Source organism: Hyaena hyaena, unplaced genomic scaffold (assembly GCF_003009895.1).
Source record: "Hyaena hyaena isolate Hyena2069 unplaced genomic scaffold, ASM300989v1 scaffold_95, whole genome shotgun sequence".
Taxonomy (NCBI): domain Eukaryota; kingdom Metazoa; phylum Chordata; class Mammalia; order Carnivora; family Hyaenidae; genus Hyaena; species Hyaena hyaena.
The window spans coordinates 1334025-1340726 of NW_024080727.1; the positions used below are offsets into that span (position 1 = coordinate 1334025).

Genomic DNA, 6702 nt, shown 5'->3' on the forward strand with positions numbered 1-6702 from the left:
TCTCTCCTTTTCCCCTCTCACTCCCCGTAGAGGGTAGAGGGGGATCGCCTCCCACCCTGGAGTCTCCGATCCCGGCCCGATTTTATCTTCCCCGGTTCGCACTCACGTTAGAAGGCTCTCTCAGTGGATTCTGCGTCTTTTTTCTCCCAATCTCTCAGGTTTTGTAAGGTTTCCAATGTCTTCGGATCTTTTCTGTGTGATGTATGGGCGCGAGTGCAAGTACGGAGCTCCTTACTTCTCCGCCATCTTGCCCTCTCCTCAATTGATGTCTGTTTCTAATATTTTGATCTGGCAGTGTGGTCTGTGCTGATGTGTTAGCTGCCAGGATATAGGAATCATACTGGTTTTCTTAACTCAGTGCAAGAAGCTCAAGGAAAGGCACATACTCTGGCACCTGACAGATGCTCTAGGAGAGAAGGGTCATCTTGGTAAAAGGAATGACAAACATGGTAAGGTGTAGGGTGTACCCTTACTTGCCTCTTGCCTCTCCCCTTCTTTCAGGCCCCGAATGCATAGAACCACCCTAATATCCTATATTCTAAATGCTTTCTTCCATGATGTCAAAACTTCTCAGTCCCATTTCTCCAGGACTTTTCTTCTTGGTGGAATAGCCAACCATCTGTGTGGTGATGACCTAATGGATTACTCCATCCTGGTTAACATTTGCGTGTTAATAACTTGTTCCAAAGAGTAATTGTTATAGGCATTTAGGGCACCTTTGGAGGCCAATGAAGGAGGAATTTCAGAGAGCAGATAATTTCCAGAGCCCTCATATCAATCCATGCAGGCTGCTACAAGAAGCTGGCATAGCGTTCAAGTTATAAATCACCCAATACGTTGCAACAATGCACACCATTGGCAAGTCATCTCCAACTAGGTGGTGATGGCTTTATCAAGATAAGATTCATATCCAATCATGAACAAGATGGGAACCTTCCTGAAATACTGGAGTCTCAAGTTGAACATCATCCTTGGATACAATTTGGATTTGTCCCTGAGGTGCTGGCATGGATGGGGGCCTTTTACCTCAGGGCTCCACAGTTTGGGAGAGATTTCACTGTGGGCTTTGTTGGGAAGCAGATATACTGTCAGAAGGTGAATAAGACAGAAGTATTCCAGCTGCATAATCTTGGGCTCCTTCCAAAGTATGAACTGGGATTTTTGAAGTGAGCTCCCACATGCTGTATCATAAAGAGCTAATTTCAAAAGGTAAAAATTCTTATCCTTTTTTTTTTTTTTTACAAATAGTTTATTGTCAAATTAGTTTCTACATAACACTCAGTGCTCATCCCCAAAGTGCCCTCCTTCATGCCCATCCCCCCCTCCCCCCCACATCCATCAGTCCTCAGTTTTTGTCAGCATTCAAGAGTCTCTCATGGTTTGCCTCTCTCCCTTTCCCCCACCATTTCCGCCCTTCTTCTCCCCCTTGTTCCTCCGTCAAGTTCCTCCTAATCCTCCTATACGTGAAAATGGATCAAGAAGATGTGGTTTATCTATACCATGGAATACTACATGGCAATGAGAAACAATGAAATCTGGCCATGTGTAGCAACATGGATGGACCTTGAGGGTGTTATGCTGAGCGAAATAAGTCAGGCAGAGAAGGAAAAATTCTTATCCTGAACAGTACCAGTCAAGTATCTCCTTCAAGGCAGACGCAGATCACTGTAGGGTTCCTCCCTCCCTTCCTTTTCAGTTTTGCCTCCTGACGTCAGTGAAGGTTTTTCTGGCCTAGCGGCCTTGGCCTTGGGCCTAGAAAGCATCATTGTGGACAGCTCAGACTTGAGGCTGATGGCTCAGATAATTGGACAATCTAGGCCCAAATGCCAGTTTCCAAAACCAGAGAGATTTCTGTGCAGTTTGACCTATCATTTAAGCCAGACAGAAAAGCTTTGACATTTCTCCCCCACTCCCTCTTTTTAAACAATGTAAAATGCTATTCTCCATCTAATTATACCCAAGAAATGTGACAACTGTAATTTTAGGAATCCAATGCCCACAAAACATTTTGTAAAACCTACAGACTCTATTCATCAATAAATTATGTATAATTAAGCATTCTAAAATGATTTTTTTTCTTCTCTTTTAAAAGATTTCTAGCCTATTGGTAAAAGTTTCATATTACATAATGACTTTTAGAGATTTGAGACTCATATGTATATATGTATGTGTGTGTATGATATATGTGTATATATATATTAAATCTATATGTTATAACATACACATACAATGTGAAACTTATATGAATTTTTAATGCTTCAAAATATACACTATAAAATTTACTTTTCTTTGTGAACAGTTCTGGGAGTTTTTACATATGTGTAGATTCCTATAACTACCGTTACATATAAGATACAGAACATTTTCAATATCCCGAAGAAATTCCTTATGTTGCCATTTGTAGTCAAATCCTCCTTTTGCCCTTAACCCATGGCAACCAGTTACCTGTTCCCCATCAATACACTTTTGCTTTTCCAAGAATGTCATATAAATGGAATCACATGGTGGATACTTTTCGAAAATGACTTCTTCCACTATCATAATGCCCTTGAGATTCATCCACGTTGCTGTGCATATCAATAGCTTGTTAAAACAAACTGCTGAACTATTTTCCAGAGTGCCTGTACATTCTGCATTCCTACCAACAATGTATGTGTGAGAGTACCAGTTGCTTTTCAACCTTGCCAACACTTGGTATTGTTCACAGTTTTTTGGTTTGTTTGTTTCTTTTTTGCCCTTCTAATAAGTGTTTAGTGATGTGTCATTGTGGTTTTAATTAGTATTTCCCTAATAGTTAATGATATTGAGCATTTGCTCATGTGTTCATTTGCTATCCATATATCCTCTTTATAAAGTATCTGTTCAAATGTTTTTCTCATTTTGTTATTATTTTCTCTTTGTTGGGAGTTCTTTATATATTCTGGATACAAGTCCTATGATTCGTGATTTGCAAATATTTTCTGCCAGTCTATGGTTTGCCTTAAAAATTTTTTTAATGTTTATTTATTTTTGAGAGAGAAACAGACGGTGAGCGCAGGAGGGGCAGAGAAAGAAGGAGATACAGAATCTGAAGCAAGCTCCAGGCTCTGAGCTGTCAGCATATAGCCCAATGTGGAGCTTGAACTCATGAACCACAAGATTATGACCTGAGCTGAAGTCAGACACTTAACTGACAGAACCACCCAGGCACCCCTGGTTTGTTTTTTAATTCTTTTGCAGAGCAAAAGTTTTAAATTTTGATTAGGTTTAACTTATCAATTTTTTATTTTATGTAAAAATTTCTTTTTGGTGTCATATCTAAGAATTCTTTCACTAACTTAAGATCATGAAGATTTTTCTCCTAAAAGTTTTATGTTTTACATTTAGGTCTACAATCTTATTTAAGTTAACTTTTCTTTTTTTTTTTCTTTCTTTTTTTTTTTTTTTAAATTTATTTCCAGGAGAGAGAGAGACAGCGTGAGCAGGGGAGGGTCAGAGAGAGAGGGAGTCACAGACTCTGAAAAAGGCTCCAGGCTCTGAGCTGACAGTCAGCACAGAGCCCGACGCGGGGCTCGAACCCACGAACCGCGAGATCATAACCTAAGCGAAAGTCGGACGCTTAACCGACTAAGCCACCCAGGCGCCCCTAAGTTAACTTTTCAACTCAAGTAAGAGTTAAAAATAAGAGTTTTTAATATGGTGTGAGGTGAGAATCAAGGTTCTTTTTTTTCTTTTTGCACATGATGCTCCAGAACCACTTAATGAAAAATCCGTTCCTTTTTTACTGAACTGCCTTTGTCAAAATTCAACTGGCCATACTTGTGTGACTTATTTCCAAATTTTCTATTACATTCCACTGATGTATATGTTTAGTCTTTTGTCAATACTACACTATATCGATCACTGGGGTCTCATTCTATGTTTTGAAATCAGATAATGTGAGTCCTTCAACTTTGTTCTTCTTTTTCAAAATTGTTTTGGCTATTTTAAATTTATTAACTTTTGTGCATACACTTTAGAATCAACTTGTCTATATGTAAAAAGAATCTTGCTAAGATTAAATCTATAAATCAATTTAGGGAGATTAACAATAAGCAATTAATTCCAATCTGTGAACACAGTATATCACTCTGTTTATTTAGATTTTCTTTGATCTTTTTCATTGGATTTTGTATTTTTTAGAATACAGATCCTGCAAATATTACATTCATATCCATTTCGTTTTTTGAAAACTACTGTAAATATTACTACTTTGAGGGGCGCCTGGGTGGCTTAGTCAGTTAAGCTTAGTCGACTTTCGCTTAGGTCATGATCTCGTGGTTCATGGGTTCGAGCCCCGCGTTGGGCTCTGTGCTGACTGCCAGCTCAGAGCCTGGAGCCTATTTCAGAGTCTGTATCTCCCTCTCTCTCTGACCCTCCCCTGCTCATGCTGTCTCTCTCTCCTAGAAATAAATAAAAAATTTTTAAAAAAATATTACTACTTTGTAAAAATATCAGTTTCCAATTATCTATTATTATTATATGGAAATGCAATTGATTTTGTATTTGTTCTTATGTGCTATGACCCTGATAAACCCAAGTATTACTGCAAGGAGCTTATTTTTAAAATAGTTTGTTTGAGATTTTCTACAAAGATAATAATGTCATCTCTGAATAGGAATAGATTTTTCTTTCAAATCTGAATGTATCTTAACTCTCTTTCTTGCCTTATTATATTTGTTAGCATTCCAGTATGGTATTGAGTAGTAAAAGTAGACAACGTTCGTTGCCTAGTTCCCAAGCTTACAGGGAAGGTATTCAGTCTTTTGCTATTTTTTAAGCTTATTTATTTATTTTGAGAGAGAGAGAAAGAAATAGCTGGGGAGGTGGAGAGAGAGAGAGAGAAAGAGAGAAAATTCTAAGCAGGCTCTTTGCTGACAGCTGACACGTGGGGCTTTATTCCATGAACTGTGAGACCATGACCTGAGCTACAATCACTAAAATCAAGAATTAGATGCTTGACCAACTCAGCCACCCAGGTGTCCCTTCAGTGTTTGACTATTAAGAATTATGTTAGCTGTAGTTGCTTTGTATATGCCCATTATCAGGCTGAAGAAACTCACTTCTTAGTTTTGTAAAAATTTTTTAAAAAATAATGAACTTTTGGGGTGCCTGTGTGGCTCAGTTGGTTGAACTTCCAACTTCAGCTCAGGTCATGATCTCATGGCCCATGGGTTCAAGCTCTACATCAGGCTCTGTGCTGACAGCTCAGACCTTGAAGCCTGTTTTGTCTATGTCTCCCTCTCTCCGCCTCTCCCCCACTCAAACTCTGTCTCTCTCAAAAATAAATAAGCATTTAAAAAGTATTTTTTAAAATCATGTTTTTTTCCATCTATTGATATATCTATTGATATAATGAAGTGTTTTTTTCTTGTTAATTCTTACAGTGGCTACTTTTGTGTATCAGCTAAAATGGTGTTTAGGGATGAGATTAACATTTAAATCAGTGAACATTTAAATGAGTGAAGGTAAAGCAGATTGCCCTCTATAATGTGGGTGGCCATCTCCAATCTGGTGAAGGCCTAAATACAACAAAAAGACTGGCCTCCCTATGCAAGAGAAAATTTTCCAGAATGCATTTGGAGTTCATCTGAAGTTTGAATATATGTACATATATTGGCCAGGAAGTCCTTTTTGATTAGCAATAATCGCGCCTCAGATAAACCTCATTGGCTACGATACTGCCACTGTGCAAAACTCAGGAAGGTCTTTTTGAATAAGTATCTAGTTAGGTAGATAGAGAGATGGAGAGATTTATTGTAAGAAATTGGACATATATTCTAGGGGAGTATAATATATGTGTTAACCTTATTAATAATTATAAGTTTTAATATAGTATATGTCTCTTATAGTTCTGTTTTTCTGGAGAAATCTGACTAATGTAGATTTTGGTAACAACAGTGGTTCTAGAGGAACAAAACGCTAAGGATAAATATTCTGAATTGGTTTCTGGAATTGGTTCTCTAATTTGATTAGATTTAAATACACAAAGACTTTATTTCTGGTAGTAAACAGAGCACTGATAGTCTGTGGCAGGACCTGGCAACAGAGATATGCAAAATATCACCTCTGGATAATCCTAATCAATTTGTAAAAAGCAAGAGTCTGGAGTTCATATATATGATACTTTAAAATATTATTATTGAACTACTGAGTATAATGAGATTGGCTGATTGCTCCAACATTGCTGGGCAAAGTGGGCAAAGAAAAGAATCAGCTCAGGGATTCAAATTTCTAGCTCAGCTGTTGAATGAATGACTTGAAATCTTCTATGTCTACTCTTAAAGAGACCTATATCTCCAGTAGCTCCAGACTTGAGATCTCTGAAAACCTAAGAGTGTATCTTATCATGTGAGTGGCTGACTTACAAAGCAAATTTAATTCCCAATATTGCAAAGTGTTAACTGCTAAAGTAATTTTCATTGAGAAAGAATGTGTTCCCGAAAGTAGGAATGGGGATACAGGGGAAAACCTTGATGAAACTGGGGACATTGAGCCCCTATATTCTGATAAGTCTTCTTTGCCAATGGAAGCAGCCTTTCCATTCCCAGTAGAAGCAGCCTCTCTATCCCCCATCTGAGGGGATTAACCATACATTGTCAGAGGAAACAGTAATAGTCTCCCTGAGGCAATTGCCATGCAAGACAATGCTAATTCTTTTTGGACCCTCCTTCCCCCCCCAAC

General features: G+C 38.1%; 1 pseudogene; it reads right to left on the minus strand.

Annotated features, from left to right (window-relative positions):
- Nucleotides 1-5561: 5561 nt before the first annotated feature.
- On the minus strand, nt 5562-5717 carry LOC120233710 (annotated as a pseudogene).
- Nucleotides 5718-6702: the final 985 nt, after the last annotated feature.